The sequence below is a fragment of the Dama dama genome, chromosome 2 (genome assembly GCF_033118175.1).
Source record: "Dama dama isolate Ldn47 chromosome 2, ASM3311817v1, whole genome shotgun sequence".
NCBI lineage: Eukaryota > Metazoa > Chordata > Mammalia > Artiodactyla > Cervidae > Dama > Dama dama.
This window is the reverse complement of record NC_083682.1, coordinates 9,157,895-9,176,892: the sequence shown is the minus strand read 5'-3', so window position 1 is coordinate 9,176,892 and position 18,998 is coordinate 9,157,895. Positions and strand designations below refer to the sequence as shown.

Below are 18,998 nucleotides of genomic sequence, written 5' to 3'. Positions count from 1 at the left end.
GAAAGTTAAGAAGTAATGGGGGAGTAATAGGGAATTTTAAAAGAAAATAAAAGAGAAAAAAGAAAAAAAATTTTTTTTTCTTACTTAAAAAAAAAAATAAAAATATATCTAGGAATTTCTCTGGAGCTGTTGTGGTCAGTGTGGGTTCGGCTCAGTTTCAGATAGCTCCTTGTTCCACCTTACACTTTTCGATATCATCAGGCCCCTTCCAGTGTAGTCGGTGTTATCTACAGGGATTTTGATCTGTTGCACCAGTCCCTTCTGAAGCAGTTCCCTTTGTTTATTTGACTTTTGTTTGCTGGTCTCTTCAGTGCCTCATTTCCGCCCTGACACAGGCGGGCGGAGGTGGTCTCTTATTCAGGTATAGTTCCTTAGCGCTGCAGGGAGGGGCTGGTGCTGCTTTCCCCCGTCTATGCTGCTCGGGCTCCCGGCTGCTCTATATGGAGCATGCCCTGCCCTGCGCGCGGTTCCAGCCCTCCGGTGTTCCACAAAAGCGCGGAATAAAAAGCTGCCCCTGCTTTTTGTGCCTTCCCCGTCCGAGCTGCTCAGGCAGCCAGGGGCTTGACGGGCGCACTCTCCCGGGGTGCGTGCGCCTTCTGCCCTCCGCGTCCCCAGCCCCAGTCCCCGCCCGCGCCGGTTGGGTGCCTGCTCCCTCTGTCTGGCCGTGACCCTCCCGGTGGATGTCGACCATCCAGAATCTCAGGAGGGCTTTGATTAGAAACTGGAGGCCTGTTGGCAATGCGGTAGGGGATGCGGTCCTTGGGGCCAAGCCTGCCCCTTTCCCCTCCCCGCTGCCTCCAGCCTCTGGCAGGGCTGGGTCAGTCCGCCGCCTGCGAGCTCTTCTCTGGACTTTCTCCGTCCCTTTGTTCTGCGAACGGCGGCAGTGTGTTCGGGCCGGTTAGTTTTCCCTCTCTCTTTTGCTGTCCCACAGTTTAAGTTGGTAACTCACAAAAGCTCCCTCCAATTGTCCTCAGGGCACTCAGGCCCGGTCCTTACCCTAAGCAATGGCGCCCGCTCCTCTCTGTTCCGCCCCCACTTGCTGGTGGTGGATGTGGGTGTCTGGGGTGCTTTTCTGCTGGGAGTTGCTTTTAGGCTCCTAATCTGTGGGTTTTATTTATTGTTCCCCTCCCAGTCAGGTTGCCCTCCGAGATTCAAACACTTCCCCCAGACCCGCCAGTGCGAGGGTTTCCTGGTGTCTGGAAACTTCCTCTATTAAGACTCCCTTCCCGGCACGGATCTCCGTCCTTAGCTCTTTTGTCTCTCTTTTTATCTTTTATATTTTGTCCTACCTCCTTTCAAAGACAATAGGTTGCTTTTCTGGGCGCCTGATGACCTCAGCTAGCGATCAGAAGTTGTTTTGTGAAGTTTGCTCTGCGTTCAGTTATTCTTTTGATGAATTTGTAGGAGAGAAAGTGGTCTCCCTGTCCTATTCCTCTGCCATCTTGGCTCCTCCCCACAATGGGATTTTTAAAAGGTGTACAATGTGATGATTCAACAGATATATTTTTTTTCACCTTTTTATTTTTTTTCCATTTATTTTTATTAGTTGGAGGCTACTTACTTTACAATATTGTAGTGGTTTTTGTCATACATTGACATGAATCAGCCATGGATTTACGTGTATTCCCCATCCCGATTCCCCCTCCCACCTCCCTCTCTACCTGATCCCTCTGGGTCTTCCCAGTGCAACAGGCCCGAGCACTTGTCTCATGCATCCAACCTGGGCTGGTGATCTGTTTCACCCTAGATAATATACATGTTTCAATACTGTTCTCTCGAAACATCCCACCCTCCCTTCTCCCACAGAGTCCAAAAGTCTGTTCTGTACATTCAATGGATGTATTTTTAAGAAACTTTTTCTTTTATTAACACAACTCTTTAAATAACATATGAATTTTTGAAGGGACACATTTCAATGCATAACAAATGGGGTTAACATTTCCCATTTGCCTCTTGACTTTCCAAAGATGTCATTGGCCGGAGATCTAAAGAGACAAGTGAGAGTAGCATCCTTCAAATTTGCTTTCTTGTCAACAGCCTTTACAGCATCAGTGTCAATCTCTCATGGATTTTACTGGATTATAAGAAGTTGATGATTAGAGGATCAGTTTGTACTTGTGCAGGGAGGGCATCCAACTTATTTTTTTCTGTTTTTTAGTGTTTCTTTCTATTTGCTAATTGGTTGGTTGATTTGCTTCTGTTTTTTGTTTTTACAGCAAAAAAGTCTCAAGAGAAGCAAATGAAAAAGATTTCTGCATAAAAGTGACAAAATTTTAAGTGGATTTCATGAGATGACTGGTGAGGAAAATAAAAACATGAAGAAAAAAAGGGAGTTTTCCTTTATCTTTATATACTAACAAGAAAATATACTCTAAAATGAATCCTATTTACAATCATGGCATTAATTTTCAATTAAACAGGAAACATGAGTTCAGTCCCTGGGTTGGGAAGATCCCCTGGAGAAAGGAATGACTACCCACTCCAGTATTCTTGCTGGAGAAATCCCATGGACAGAGGAGCCTGGTGGGCTATGGTCCATGGAGTCACAGAGTCGGACACGACTGAGCAACTAAGCATACATGCACACACACACACACAATTTCTTGGAATATAATTCCGTGATCAGAACAATGGTGCCCACATAGAACGAATGTTAGAAAAACATTTTTTTTCTCTTCTACTCCTGAAGGAGTTTGGGTAAAGTGGGTTATACGTCTTTCTTAAATAATTGGTAAAATTTCCAGTGAAGATACCTGTAGTTTTCTTTGTGGGAGGATGTTTAACTGCAAGTTTATTTTATGTAACAGATGTAAGACTATTCAGTTTATCTTTTTTCTCATTTATAGTTTCTATCCTCATCATGTATCCTATTTTCCTATAACTTTACATACCTGGTAATGTTCGATGGATGCCGAGCATTGTGACTCAGCTTCTGGGATATTAGATAATTTTTTATTCCTAAAAGCACCGAGCTGTCTGGGATATGCCTAAATCACTTGAAAACATCAATCTTTTTGGGCCTGAGGGAAATGTTGAGCAGTGTGTACCAGGCAGCTACTTGGACTCATCCATAGGCTATCAATACTGGCAAGGGGCCAAAGAACCATGGGCAAAAGGGCAGTCTAGACATATCTCCTGGCTTGCTCGCCAAATCTGTAATCAATCCAGGCTTGTTTGCCCACTGTAGAACAAGTCAAACACTCAGTCACTGAGGTTTGCCACAGAGAAAGTGTTATTTGTGAGGTAGCTAAGTGAGGACACAGCAGAACAAACCTCAGATCTGCATCCGCAAAGGCCAGAGACCTGAGATGTTTATGATACAAAGAATAGGGGTGGTCTCAGGCATTTGGAAAGGTAATTGGAGGTTGGGAAGATGTGAGGTAATTCATTTCTCTGTAGGCCCATGTTTAGGGTCAGTGGGCTCAACTAGTTTTGGGCAGGTGTATTGGGCAGGGCGTGCCCAAGTCACTTCAGTCGTGTCCGACTCTGTGTGACTCTATGGCCTGAAGCCTTCCAGGCTCCTCTATCCATGGGATTCTCCAGGCAAGAATACTGGAGTGGGTTGCCACGCCCTCCTCCAGGGGGTCTTCCTGACCCAGGAATCGAACCCTCGAGTCTCTTCAGTCTCCTGCATTGGTAGGTGGATTCTTTACTGCTAGCATCACCTGGGAAGCCAGGAGGGTATTGGATAGGAGCTGACTCCAAATTTTTGGAAAACAACTTAAGCCCCCATGACTATGGTGATTCATACATCAGAAGTATTGTCAATGAGGGTGGTTAGAAGTCTGATGATAACTTACATACGGTTCATGAAGCTGGGAGGGTTTGTAGTTAGAGACAAGCAAAAAAAAAACAAAAAACAAAAAAAACTAAAGTAGGCTTAACTAGTAAAGGCAGGTTACAAGTAGAGGGTTTCCTAAGAAACTGTTCCCTTATCTGCTATTCTGTAAGACATGTTCAATGAGTTCTGTTAAGTGCCAGCTTCCATTAATCCTATGGAACATGGTTTCACAATTTCTCCCTCTTCATCTTCTTTCTCTTTCTTACTACCAACTGTATGTGTTTCTCTGCTTCCTGTTCACTTCCCTCATCCTATATTTTACTTTTGCCTTTAAAAATTTTTTTTTAATAAGGAAAAGTATTTATTTGTGCCTTGCACAATTTTTGAAAGCCATTATTGCTATTTAATTTTTGTTATTTACTACAATACTGGGTGCAAAGTTAACAAAAAAAACACTTACTGAATAGATAAATTGCAGGATGAATGAACTGATAGTAATTTCTTGAGAGCTCAAATTTCATTACAGTGACCCTTCTAGGTAGCCCCATAAGGGTTCAGTGCAAGTCACAAACATGCTTGATCTGCTGCAAAGTACATTCATTTTTAAGAATGTAATGCTTACATGAGGCAAAACTTGGAGGTCACTACTCAAAAACTAGCATATGCCAGCCTGCACTAAGGTAAATATCAAAAACTCTAACTGCTCAATGTTAAATTAACCAAGGGTTCATATAGGTCCCTCAAAAGAAAAAAAAATGTGTGAGAAGTATGTGAAACATTTTTAGATGAATGAAATGACGGAAGTCACAATCAGTACAAACTAATAACTAAACAATAGTGGAATCAGTTCAGTTCAGTCACTCAGTCGTGTCCAACTCTTTGTGACCCCATGGACTGCAGCACACCAGGCCTCCCTGTCCATCACCAACTCCCAGAGTTTACTCAAACTCATGTCCATTGAGTCAGTGATGCCATCCAACCATCTCGTCCTCTGTCATCCCCTTCTCCTCCTGCCTTCAATCTTTCCCAGCATCAGGGTCTTTTCCAATGAGTCAGTTCTTTGCATCAGGTGGCCAAAGTATTGCCGTTTCTGCTTCAGCATCAGTCCTTCCAATGAATATTCAGGACTGATTGGAAGGAATATTCATCAGAAGGAAGAAAAAGGTAACTTTAATGAAATGGACAAATTCCTAGAAAGACAAAATTTACCAAAACTGACATGAAGAAGGAATAGAAAATCTAAATAAGACTATAAAGGTGAGTTAGTAATTTTAAAACTCCCCACAAAGAGAAGCTCAAGCTCATTTAGCTTCACTGGTGAACTCTACCAAACATTTCAAAGGAATTAACATGAATCCTTCACAAACTCTTTTAGAAAATAGATGAGAAATGGGCAGTAGAAGAGGACTTCACCCTAACAAAGAGCATGTATACTTTTTCATTTTGTTGATTATTTCATTTGCTTTTTAGAAGTTTTCAAGTTTGATGTAGTCCCACTTTTCTATTTTTGGTCTTGTTGCCTGTGATGTTCATGCCAAACCCTAGAAATCATTGCCAACAATGTCAAAGAAGATTTTCCCTATCTTTTTCTTCTGAAGATTTTTAGAGTCCTAAGTCTGTGTTTAAGTCTTGCTTAGATGCAATATTATTTGTGCATAACAAAGAAGTAAATCCTGACACTGGGACAATGTGTATAAGCATATAGACACTATGATACCTGAAATAATCTGATTACTGAAGGATAAATACAGCATAATTCCACTTATACAAGGTTTTTAAAATAGCCAAAGTCATAAAAGAAGAGAGTACAATGAAAGGTAGTTGTCAGGAGCTGAAGGGATAGGGAAAGTTGAAAATTATTTTCCAATGAGTATAAAGCTTTTTATTCAAGATGAATAAGGATATATATATACAGTTAGTTAGTTAGTTAGTTAGCAACATTGTATTGTGCATTTTATAATATGTTAAAGGGATGGATCTTATGTTGTGTTCATTTAAAAAGATTACAAAAGAACAGAAGGGAATTTCTGGAGATAGTATGGTTAGTTCCTTAGTGTAGTGATGGTATTGTAAGTGTATGCATATGTACAATCTCCACAAGATGTGCAATTATGGAGTGTATCAACTATATCCCCTAATAAAGAGTAAATATAAAGAACCTACAGAAATTCTCATCATCAAGGGTGAAACAGATCACCAGCCCAGATTGGATGCATGAGACTCCTATGCATCGGGGCTTGGGGCTGGTGCACTGGGAAGACCCAGAGGGATGGGGTGGGGAGGGAGGTGGGAGGGGGAATCGGGATGGGGAACACATGTAAATCCATGGCTGATTCATGTCAATATATGGCAAAAACCACTACAATATTGTAAAGTAATTAGCCTCCAACTAATAAAAATAAATGAAAAAGAAAAAGAAATTCTCGTCCTAAATGGTGAAAGACTGAATTCACCATAATTTCAGGAAATTCACTGAATTCACTGAATTCACTGAAATTTCCTGAATTCACCATAAATTCAGGAAAAATATAATGATGTCAACTATCACCATGTATATTCAACAATGTATTCAAAGTTTTAGTAAAGGTAACTAAGAGAAGGAAAATAAATAAAAGATGTATATATTGGAAAATAAAAAGCACAACTGTCTTTATCTGTAGATGACAAAATTTTGTATGTAGAAATTCCCAAGCATTCACTAGATATCCATCAGAAGTAACAAATGAGTTTACCAACTTTGCAGAATACTAAATAAATTGTAAAAGTCAACTGCATTTCTCTGCACTAGCAATGTGTGTGCTGTGCTTAGTCACTCAGTCGTGTCCAACTCTGTGACTCCACAGACTGCAGCCTGCCAGGCTCCTCTGTCCATGGGGATTCTCCAGGCAAGAATGCTGGAGTGGGTTGCCATGCCCTCCTCCAAGGGATCTTCCCAATCCAGGGATCGAACCCTGGCCTCCCACATTGCAGACAGATTCTTTACCATCTGAGCCACACTAGCAATAGACAATCCAAAAGTAAATCTTTTAAAAATCTATTTACAAGAGTATCACAGAGAATAAAATACACAGAAAAAATTAATAGATGAAGTCTGAAGATGGTACCACGAGGTGAGATTTTGGAGGTAAACTGTCGTCCTTCACCTTCATGGAAATCCTGTCCTTTCTGAATGGATGGTATTATGATACCTATTTCCTGCTAGAACTCTTTGTATTTCTGTATAAAGACTCCTGCTCCCATACCCAACAGCCAGTCTAGTACTGGATGTGATGATGCTCTTCCTGTATCTTGGAACTGAAGTAATTTGACTACTCTTTGGTACAAAGGGAAGTCTCTGCCAATGGAAGATGCCACATGATATTAATGTGGTCTTGACCTTCCTGTCCACCATGGTGGCGTCCTATTACCTGCTGCTGCAGACCTCTATGATCCTCCTGGAAGCCATCATGAACAGCATCTTGCTCTTCTTCAGTAGCTCAGAGCTGCTGCTTGAGGTGCTCACCCTGGCCACTTCCTCCAGTACAGACAGGATGTAAAGTGCAAAAATTTCAGCCAGCAGCCCTCACAGGTTGAGACCACACATACATCTGATACTTCAGCCACAGCAGTGAGAAGTGGCAGGCCATGTTGGAAAAGGTTGCAGCTTTTCCTTGGCACAGAGACCTGGGGAACAAACCCAGCATAAGGCCACTGGGCACCGTCTTCTCAACCAGGACCATCAGCCCAGGAGACTCTTCTACACTCCAGAATTGGGAGGGGCAAGGCTGGTGCCTTCCTGGCCCCTCTAGGAACCAATTCCCTTCTGACCTCAGGTTTTCCTCTTTGATCATCGTGGCCAGAGCATCTTGTGTGGACCTTTCAGGCTCCCTGAGCTTCCAGAAGGACCTGAGACACAGGCTCCCCGTGTGTGCTGTGCCCCACATGTCCTGCAGGAACATGGGGTGCCTCAGGAGGGTGTGCTCCCAGAGTGATGCAAAAGCCGCTCATCGCATTTCTCAGACTGAGCTCCAGAGCTTTTTAAGTAGCTCATAGTGTTAGTTTTCTACTCTCCTCATGAAACAAACATTGTTTTATAATATGTATTTCCTGTTAACAAATTAATCGGAGTATAAGAACTGTCAACTATAAACCAAAAAAAAAAAAAAAACAGTGTTCTGAGAAAATAAAGATCTCTAATACATAAATGGAAAGATAGCTCTCAATCTTGTATCAGAAGGTTTAGTGTTGTCAATAAAGCAGTGCTTCTCAAGTTGATCTATAGCTTCAGCACAATTTCTATCCAAATCTCAGCTGACTTTTTGGGGCAGAATTTGACTTTCATTGTCAATTTGTAATATCTTTGTTATCAATATTCATATGGATTCAAGGACACAGATTAGCCAGAACAATATTGGTAAAGAAAAACTTAGAGGACTTTCACTTTTCAATTTCAAAGATTACTGCAAAGCTATAGTACAGTGTGATTCAGGCATTAGAACAGAATTTAACATAAACGAATAAAATTGAGAGAACAGAAACAAATCCTAAAGTTATGGCCAGCTGATATTTAACAAAGGGGACCAGAAAAATCAGTGGGAGAAAGGCAGTCTTCATAGATAATGCTTGGAGGAAAAGATACACATACACATAAAGTTTTAGGACCTCTATCATATACCATAGGGCTTTCTTGGTGGCTCAAGTGGTAAAGAATCTGACTGCAGTGCGAGAGACTGGGATTTGATTCCTGGGTCAGAAAAATCCACTGGAGAAGAGAATGGCTACCCACTCCAGTATTCTTGCCTGGAAAATCCCATGGACAGAGGAGCCTGATGGGCTATAGTCCATGGAGTCGCAAAGAGTCAGACATGACCATAAACAAAGAAGTTTCAAAATGAATCCTGGACTTGAACATAAGAATTAAACTGTGAAGGGAAAAAAAGGATTAAACTGAATTTTCAGAAGAAAATATAAGATTAAATCTTAATGATTTTGGTTAGTCAATGATTTCTTAAACATGGCATGAAAGACCAAATGATAAAAGAGATCAGCATCAGAAAGATGGCAAAAGAGGATGTCCCAGCGTTCCTGTTTCATGGAAACACCAATTTAACAATGGCCCATGGATGAAATTTCCTTTTTGAGGTACCCGGAACCCAGGCAGGAGGTTTCATCAGTCTGGTGCAGCACAGAAATGAGAAAAGACTCATTTCAAAGGGAAATAGAAAAGCTTCACTTTCCTCCTGTCATTCTCTCAACAAAGCATGAGCAGCGCTGAGAAAAATCCCTTTGGCCTAAAAATTCTTTCATGACAGAAAGAAAGAGAAAGCCTGTCTGTGGATTCTGACATCAGGCTCTGCCCATGGTCCTCACCGGGCAGCCCACCCAGGGTCCCCGACAGCTGGCCTGTCCAGAGTTTCTGGCCAAGGTGACTGGTGTAGAACTTTCCCTGCCAAAACCAGTCTGTAATGACTGGAAAGGGTGACTGCTTCTTCAAAAATGCAAGGTTACAAGAATCATGAAGACTTGGAGAAATATGAGACAACCAAAGAAACAAAATACAGCTCCAGGAACTGACCCCAAAGAAATGGATATCTATGAACTGCCTGACAAAGAATTCGAAATAATCATTTCAGAGAAGTTCAGGTAGCTCTTTAAGTTGCAAAGAAATAATGCTAAGCAGCAACACAAAAACATAAGTTTTTGTACAAGTCTCACTGGTAAAGGTAAATGTAAAGACACATAGTAATGTAACACTGGGATGGTGGCATGTAAATTACCTTTTAGCCTCGACATAAAAGTTAAATACAAAAAGTATTAAAAATTCATGACCATAAATTTTTTTATAAATATAGAATAAGAAAATGTAAATTCTGACGCCAATAGCACATGCCCTGTGTGTTTGTGGCAAGTAAATTCATAGAGTTCTTGCATGCAATTGAAGTTAGTTGCTATCAGGTTATAAAACAAACTGTCCAAACTAGAAAAAGTTTTAAGCAAGAATTATGGTAACCAGAAAGGAAAAACCTGACAGTTGATGCAAAAAGATAAAGAGGAAAGTATCAAAGTACATTACCACACATGCAAAAAGACCTTTTCATTGATACGCTACAGCTCACTTCATTGATTTGATCTCATTGAAAGCCTTCAACAGCATAAAGGGGCAAAACTAGAGTTCATATCCACGTTTGTTTAGTGGAGACAGACTGCACCTAGACCATGTGAGAAACCTCCATTAGGCAAGGCCGCTCTGAAAATTGAGGCCTCTTCAAAAGGCTTCCCAAGAAAGATGCCCCAGAAAGATGCTGCCTTCATCCTAAAGACGTATTCTACTAAATCAGTGGAATCAGATCTGCCCCAACCTTTGGTGAGATAAGGAAATACAGGACATAGAAGAATTCTGTAGCATGAGATAAGCTTTATCTAAGAATTATCAGGCTCCTGATGTACAAACAGGGAGTGAGGTATTCCAACTTAAACAGAAAACAGAATAAACTTCTGATGAACCCACTTTCTTCTTCAGCTACTGCCTTATTCTCTGATTTCTTTCACGAAAAAAATTCTTTCTCATTTTCTTCTCATCTATTTATATTTTTAACCATTCCTATAATACATTCAATTACTCAGTTCCAGGAGGACTTCCCTATAGCTCAAATGGTAAAGAATCTGCCTGCAATGCAGGAGATCTGGGTTCAATCCCTGGGTCAGGAAGTTCCCCTGGAGAAGGAAATGGCCACCCACTCCCATATTCTTGCCTGGGAATCCCATGGACAGAAGAGCCTGGTGGGCTACAGTCCATGGGGACCCAAAGAGTCAAACATGACTAAGCGACTAACACACACACAAAATGCATTCCACAGAGCAGTTCTCCTGGGTTCCCTTGTCATACCACTCTCCCCCCAGGTGCCCCTTCCCAATAAAGTCTCTTGCTTTGTCAGTTTGTGTGTCTCCTTAGACAATTCACTTCCAAGTGTTAGATAAGAGCCTACTTTCGAGCCTTGGAAAAGGTGTTCTCCTTCCTACAACAAATGATGACTCTGGTGGGGACTCTTCTTTGCTGCAACTGATATCCTAACCACTTGGGGTACTCAACAATGCGCTTGCCTGCTGATAGACCAGGCCCAGTGGATGCAACTGGGATACTTCTGTCTTTGGTCTCCTCCTAACACAGACAACTCCCCAGAGTGCCCCGGCTGGGTAAGGAACAAGAGGCTTTATTAATCTTTCTCCCCTTCCTTCTCTCTTTCATCTTCTTAATCCTTCCTATCCTACCATTTCTTCTAGTGCCCCGGTCCTGGACCCAGGAGTCTGGTCAAAGGGCCTCAGTCTGAGATGAAGGTCAGAGCCTGATCACCTTCAGTTGGCAGAGAACTCAAATTCTGATTCAGTTCTGGTCTGGTCTGGTTTCTGGTTTAGCCAAATTCCAGTCCTCCCTTCCCTGGAAGCCCAGTGTAAAGTCTCATAATGCCTGGGTATCAGCAAGTGGCAGGAGACATCTGTAAGGCCACCCCTTTTGACTCTCTCCCCCAGGAGATCCCCTGAAGAAGGAAATGGCAAACCATTCCAGTATTCTTGCCTGGAGAATTCCATGGACATAGGAGCCTGGCAAACTACAGTCCATGGGTTTGCAAAGAGTAGGACACGACTGAGCTACTGAGCACACACACATACACATAATACATTCAGCCCCACCAAGTTTCTTAAAATCCTAATGTTTTCTGTATTTTCACATCCAAATGTTTATTTGTGTGTTCGTTGCTCAGTCATGTTTGATTCTTTTGCGACCCTGTGGACTATAGCCCGCCAACTACTCTGTCCATGGGATTCTCCAGGCAAAAATTCTGGAGTGGGTTGCCATTCCCTTCTCCAGGGTATCTTCCCAACCTAGGAATCGAGCCTGGGTCTCCAACCTTCCAGGCAGATTCTTTACTGTCTGAGCCACCTTCTTCAAGTGACATTCAAAATCTGACTGCCCTTAATGACCTGAACTATTACTTACCAAGTCTAAGTCACTCTCGTTTTTCATCTGGACTATTCTCCCTTCTCCAATTCACACATAATTTTTCAATGAAGTCTTTTAAAATTTTTCATGGGATACCAGATCTCAGCTCAAATATCTCTTGTGGCTTCCATCTTATGCAGAATGAAAGTCAACACTCTTACCTTCAATATTAGATCTAGTCTCCTCTGTCTCTTTACCTCTCTAACCTTATCTAACTTTTTATAGCCTCTTTGCATGGCCTGCAGCCTGTCAGGCTTCCCTGTCCTTTGCTATCTTCAAAGAAAAGTATATAAAACATGTGTATATATATATACATTTAAATTATTATTAAAAAAACCCAGTTATTAACTACTATCAAAGTTACAAACTGTAACACACTAGTAACTAAGAATACACATATTTGCCCCTCCAGAATAATATTTTATTAGAAACCACCCTCTAGATGTTTGTAGTAATTACTTTCATACACATTTCTTTATTATTATTCATGGTTTATTAGATAAAATTCACACGTGGTCACATGTATGAATTCCAAGTTCAAAAGTCATTGTATTTGATGAGATTGGGCATGTACAAGATTGTATGGAATAGACAAAAAATTCAGTGTATTTGGATAAATTCATATGTCAGACCCCATGGACTGTACCCTGCCAGGTTCCTCTGTACATGGGATTTCCCAGGCAAGAATACTGGAGTGGGTTGCTATCTCCTTCTCCAGGGGATCTTCCTGACCCAGGGATCAAACCGGCATCTCTTGGATCTCCTGCATTGGCAAGTGGGTTCTTTACCACTGAGCCACCAGTCCATAATACTACATTATAAACTTCAAACTTAGTAACAGATTAGATCTTAATTGTTCTCACCACAGAAAGGAAATAATAATTCTGTGACATGAATAAAGTGTTAGCTAACACTATGTTGGTGATCATATTGCAATATACAGTGTACCAAATTAACACATAGTATATCTTAATGTTATAAATTTTGTCTATTATATCTCAATTATGAACAAACAAATGCAAAAACTAAAAACTATCTAGATGACTTTCATCAGGTGATGGGTTAAACTAACATTTATATCTACATTTCATGTACTCAGCAGCAGAAAGAAATAAGCTATTGATAGCAACTTCAATGAATATCTGTATAATTTTGATTAGCATAAAAGCCAACTTCAAAATATTACATACAATATTATTATTTGGTTAAAATTAAAATTTTCAGCTTCATGAGATAAAGTAAGAGATATGTCTTATGCTAACATTGTGTAAGTTTAAGATGTACAGCATAATAATTAAATATATGTATGTACTGTGAAATAGTTAATAAAACAACCTTAGTTACCACATACAACACCTCACATAGTTACAATTTTTGTGATGAGAACTTTATATATAAAGCACATATTCTTTATCCATCCATTGACAGAACGCTAGACTGTTTCCATGTCTTGAGTATTGTAAATAGTGCTCTAATGTACATTGGAGATGAGATGCAGATATCTCTTTAAGATGGTGACTTCATTTCTTTTGATTTTGTATCCAGAAGTAGGAATGCTAGATCTGATGATAGTTTTATTATTAGTATTTAGAGGACTTTCCATATTGCTTTCTACAGTGATTGTTCCAGTTTGCTTTGCCACCAGCAGTCTTCATGCCTTTCGTTTTGTCCTCATGCTTACTGGCACTTGTTATCTCTTATTCTTTATATGATTATATGATAATTGTTTTAACAGATGTGAGGTAGTATCTCATTGCAGTTTGGGTTCACATTTCCCTGTTAATTAGTGATATTGAAATGCTTTCATTTATCTGTTTGCCTTTTGAATATCTCCCTTGGAGAAATGTCTATTCACGTGCTTTGTTTATATTGGTAGGATTTTTCTTTTTGCTATTAAATTCTGTGTGTTTCTTAAGTATTTGGGGTGTTAATTTCTTATCAGATGTATAAATTGGAAATATTTTCTGTCATTCCATAGCTTCTATTTAATTTATGGATCATTTCTTTAATGTGTAGTAGCTTTCTAATTTGATATAGTCCCACTTGTTTAGTTTTGCTTATGTAGCTTGTAGTCCGGTATCATCAGTAAACTCATTGCCAAGACCAATGTCAAAATGCTTTCCTCCTTTGTCTTCTTCTAGGAGTTACACATTTTCAGGTTGTATGTTTAGGTTCTTAGCCCATTTTGAGTATTATTTTTTTGTAAGTGCTGTAAGAGAGAGGTCCAGTTTCTTTCTTTCACACATGAATATCCAGTTTTCCAGCACCATTTACTGAAGAGACTATGTTTTCTCCAATAAGTATTCTCGGATCCTTTGTCAAATATTGCATGCATGCTAAGTCGCTTCAGTTGTGTCTGACTCTTTGTGACTCTATGGACTGTAGCCCACGAAGCTTCTCTGTCCATGGGATTCCCCAGGCAAGAATAGTGGAATGGGTTGCCATGCCCTCCTCCAAGGGATCTTACTGACCCAGGGATCAAATCCTCATCTTTTACATCTTCTGCTTGCAGTTCAGGGTTCAATCCCTGGGTTGGGAAGATCCCCTGGGGGAGGAAATGGCAACCCACTCCAGTATTCTTGCCTGGGGAATTCCATGGACAGAAGAGCCTGGTTGGCTATAGTCCATGGGGTCACAAAGAGTCAGACATGACTGAGCAACTAACACTTGTCAAATGTTAGTTGATTCTATATGTAAATGATTTATTTCTGGGCTCTATATTGTATTGCTAGGAGTGTCACAGCCTGAGACGAGCTCCCCTGAGGAGACGCATGGCCCCCCTGGGACCCTCACAGAGGACCTGGAAACCTGAGGGGCTTGGATCTGGGAAGTACAGCAGGCATATGGCCCATACAGCAGGGTATAAAAATAAATTACCATATAATAAAGCATAATGAGAAAGAATATATACAGCCGAATCACTCTGCTGTATAACAGAAATTAACACCACATTGTAAATCAACTACACTTCAACCAATTTTTAAAAATCTGCATTCTATCATGACAGAGCACACAGTATGCCTACAGAAAAGAATCAGTTGAATGTCCATCAGCCTCGGCAAATCCTGTTAGCTTCCTGGCTCCAGGCAGCCTTTCACTGACAGCTTTGTTTGCCACTGAAGAGGAATCAGCAGGAGGCCAAGGAATTGATATTTCATCGTCTAAAAAGTGATCCATTGAAGACAAGTCACCAGTGTTCGTCAACCTCGGGAAATGACATTTTTTAATGGGGAAGGAGACAAAGATCATTGCTGGCTAAATTGGCAGGCTTGGTTCTCTAAGGTGGGGACTCATATTTGAAAATCCAATCAATCCTGCCTTAAATAATAAAGTGATCCCAAAAAAGCAGAAAGAAAATTTTTAAAAATCTGATCATAATATTATGGGAACTCTTTTTTAAGTTAAAGCCACTTTTCTGCTGCTGCTTTCAAATTTTTTTTCTTTGTGTTTGACTTCTGACAGTTTAATAATATGTGTCTCAGTGTAAATGCCTTTCAGGTTTAATTTATTTGGGGTCGGGGTCCCATGAATCTGATGTTCATTTATTTTCCCATGCTTGGGAATTTTTAAGACATTTTTTCTTGAGATTAATTTTCTGTCCATTTCTCTTTCCTTTCTTGGATTTTCATAAGCATGTATTGTTTTCTTTATGTTGTCCCATAAGTTTCACGGCTTCTCTTCACTCTTCTTCATTCTTATTTGCTTTTTTTCTCCTCTGACTGGATAATTTCAAATGACCCATCTCCTGGTTCACTGAATCTTTCTTCTGCAATGTTTAGTCTTTTATAGAAGTTCTCTATTGAATTTTTTAGTTCAGTCATATTCTTTAGCTCTAAGATATCTGTTTGTTTTTATTTTGGGGTTATTCTCACTTCTATATTGAATTTTTCATTTTGTTCATTCACTGTTTTTGTAATTCAGTTTAACTGTCTGTGTATATGTTATTGTAGTTCATTGAAATTTTTAAAAAGGATTATTCTGAATTCTTTGTCAAACAGTTAATAGATCTCCATTTCTTTTAGGTCAGTTCCTGGAGCTTTAATTCCTTTGGTGGTTTAATGTCTATTTGATTTTCTGTGATCCTTGATTCCTTGTATTGGCATCTATGCTATAAGCAAACAGTCTCCTCTTCTAGACTTTAAAGGTCAGGTCACTTTACAACCTTCCTTGTTGTGTGGGGCTTTAGGCTATGTTCTACACTTGGGTGAGGTTTTTGGAAGAGGCATGAATAAGGGTGCAGACCATGTTCAGTGATCAGGCAGCATCATAGGTTAGGTTGTGATATGAGGTGAGGCTGTTTTCTAGGCTGTGCAGCTAGGCAGTACCATAATTGGGCTCTGAGGGCCACTGTTTAAGGTGCTTGGTTATATGGGCTCAGAGATTATTCTTAAAAGTAGAGCAGAACTTCTGGCTTGACTTCCTGTCCACAGATGGGTACTGTGGCTGCCTGGGTTGTCTGGGCAGGGTTCCTGATTGGGTGGAAATGGAAGCTATATACCCAGAAGTTAGGCAAACTTGTGCATTTGCTTCCCTGCTCAGGCAGGGCCATAAGCCAGCACCATGCCTAGTATGGCTTGTAGGCTGGAAATCCAAATAAAGTAGAATTTCCAACTGAGCTCTTTGGCCACCAGCTCGGTTCTGCAGAAGAACAGAACCACTGGCTGGGCTCTCTACTTGGATTCTGTGGCAAGCAGAAATGCAGCCCACCAAAACTTGAGTGCTGGTTACTGTGAGCTCTGCCCACTTCTTCATCTCCATTTGATTCCCAGTGATTGAACCTGGGAATTCCCCTAGTGATTCCCACAAGGCCAGACCTGAGTGGGCCTCCTGGGAAGCGTCTCATAATTCTATGGCAGATGAATGTCCACTTGGATCTTCTTTTTCTCACTGGAGAAACTGTAAGCTCAAGGGGGCCCTCTTGATGTGGTGCTGTGTTGGGCTGGGGGAGGAATAATGTGGTCAGAGAGTAGTCACTCCTCTTGTCCTTCTTAAGTATTTTTCTCTATCTTTGTCCTTCAGAGATTGCTTCATCCTTGTCCTCAGGTTCTGGAATTTTCACAGCAATGACTTGTCTGAGGATAGTTGCTAGCTAATCTTCTATAGAGAAGGACTCAGATAGGAATGACCTATGTCACAATCTTGATGGCTTCACTTCCCCATATTTTTCCTTGTATATAACAATATTTTAATGACAGATTTTTAAAGTGGAAAACAGATTAGTAGTTGCCAAAGATAGCAAAGGGAAAGACAGGAGCAGGTGCAAGGTGAGTGTATTTATATACTCAAGAGGGATAAATACATATATGTGCAAGAGGCATATCAGTAGAGACGGATCTCTAGTATCTTGACTGTGGTGGTGGATGCGCAAAGCCAAACAGGTGATAAACTATATGGTACCAAGTACCTCCCCCCCACACACATATACAAATGTACAGGTAAAACTGGGGAAGTCTGAATAAGGTTAGATCGTTGTATGACTATCAGTAAATTAGTACTAATATATTATAATTCTGCAAATATTTCTATTGGGGGAAAATGGGTACTGTTTAGACAATTTCTCATTACATTATTTCTTGCTGCTGTATGTGACTCTACAGTTATCTCAATAAACATTTTAATAAAGTATATAAAGAATTGGAAAGTTATAGCTTGCAAACTCTGAATATAAGGAACTTGGATGACTATATGAAAATGAGAAAATACATACTTGAAATCAAAGAGTATTACCAGAGATAACTAGGCCAGTTTTATAGTGATAAAAGGATCGGTTCATCAGTATTCTGAACAACTGCACATAAATTATACTTAATACATTATGTAAAGTGTTAGTTGCTCAGTTGTGTCTGACTCTGTGACCCCACGGACTATAGCCTGCCAGGCTCCTCTGTCCATGGAATTCTCCAGGCAAGAATGTTGGAGTTGGTTGCCATTCCCTTCTCCAGGGAATGTTCCCAACCCAGGGATTGAGCCAGGTCGCCTGCATTGCAGGCAGATTCTTTCTGTCTGAGCCATCAGGAAGTCCATATATTATGTAAACCAATAATATATTATGTAAACCAATAAATAAATCCAAGAAAATAAACTCACATGAGTTTACTACTGCCTTTCCCCTGTACCTATACTTCAAGGAACTTAAAATTATTGTGAGTTTTTGGTGTAATTTAAACTGAAGCACGAAAACTAGTAGGGTTGTGTTTTGTTATTTTAATAAAATTCAGTATTAAACAAGAAAGCATTTGTTTCCTATTCTTTCCATAGAAAAATCATAAAGCAATTTACTTCCATGTCTCTCAAATTTCATTTTCTAGAAATACTGAAGACTGTGTAGTAGGCTTATCTTAGATTATTTAGAGACCATGTTCATGTCAAAGTCCAATGCTGATTTTACATAACCCCTGAGGACAAACACATTCAGAGAGTAAATCTTTAAACAGATTTCATTGTCAACAATGGGAAGTATTTTGGTAAATAATTATCTCTACAACTTTACTTTAAAAAAAGAAGATTATTATATCCTGATTACAAAAGGACTGGGAAAACTGCTCTGTTGCAAGTAAGGTGACAAGACTCATTAATGAGAAACTGGTGCGAGGTCACATAGACAGTTTGAATTAATGTAAGGAAAGTTTTTGTGCCTCTGAACTTGTCTCTGTAAAGTCATTGTATCTTCTCTTGAATATCACCTTTTCACAGTGACCTTTGAGAAGCTCCAGGATGAAATTCGTGGCCTGGGGCAATTCCAGATGCTTCAGATGCTTTTAGCCTTGCCTTCTCTCATGATGATAGCATGCCACATACTGCTGGAGAACTTCACTGCAGCTGTTCCAGGGCATCGCTGCTGGGTCCACATCCTCAATAATGACACTGTCTCTGATAATGACACTGGGACCCTCAGCCTTGATGTCCTCCTGAGACTTTCCATCCCCTTGGATTCTTACTTGAAGCCAGAGAAATGTCATCGCTTCCTCCACCCACAGTGACAGCTCCTTCACCTCAATGGGCTCTTTCCCAACGTGAGTGACGTGGACACAGAGCCCTATGTGGATGGCTGGGTGTATGATCACTGCTTCTTCTCCTCCACCATCATGACTGAGGTAAAGCCTCATTTACAATTGTGAGTACGTGGTCTGGGTGTTTAGAATAACATAGCATAAATACTGTTCAAGTGCTTAGTGTAACCACCTGTCTCTCATTCTTTCAGCAATAATGATTGCTTACCTTTTTAAAAGCCAAGCACTT

The 18,998-nt window shown here is 40.4% G+C and overlaps 2 pseudogenes; both read left to right on the top strand.

The window, feature by feature from the left end:
• Positions 1-6,928: 6,928 nt before the first annotated feature.
• LOC133066061 (transmembrane protein 216-like) lies at positions 6,929-7,317 on the top strand (annotated as a pseudogene).
• A 1,802-nt stretch (positions 7,318-9,119) lies between these two features.
• Positions 9,120-18,998, top strand: part of LOC133067825 (solute carrier family 22 member 10-like) — a 34,316-nt pseudogene continuing 24,437 nt past the window's right edge.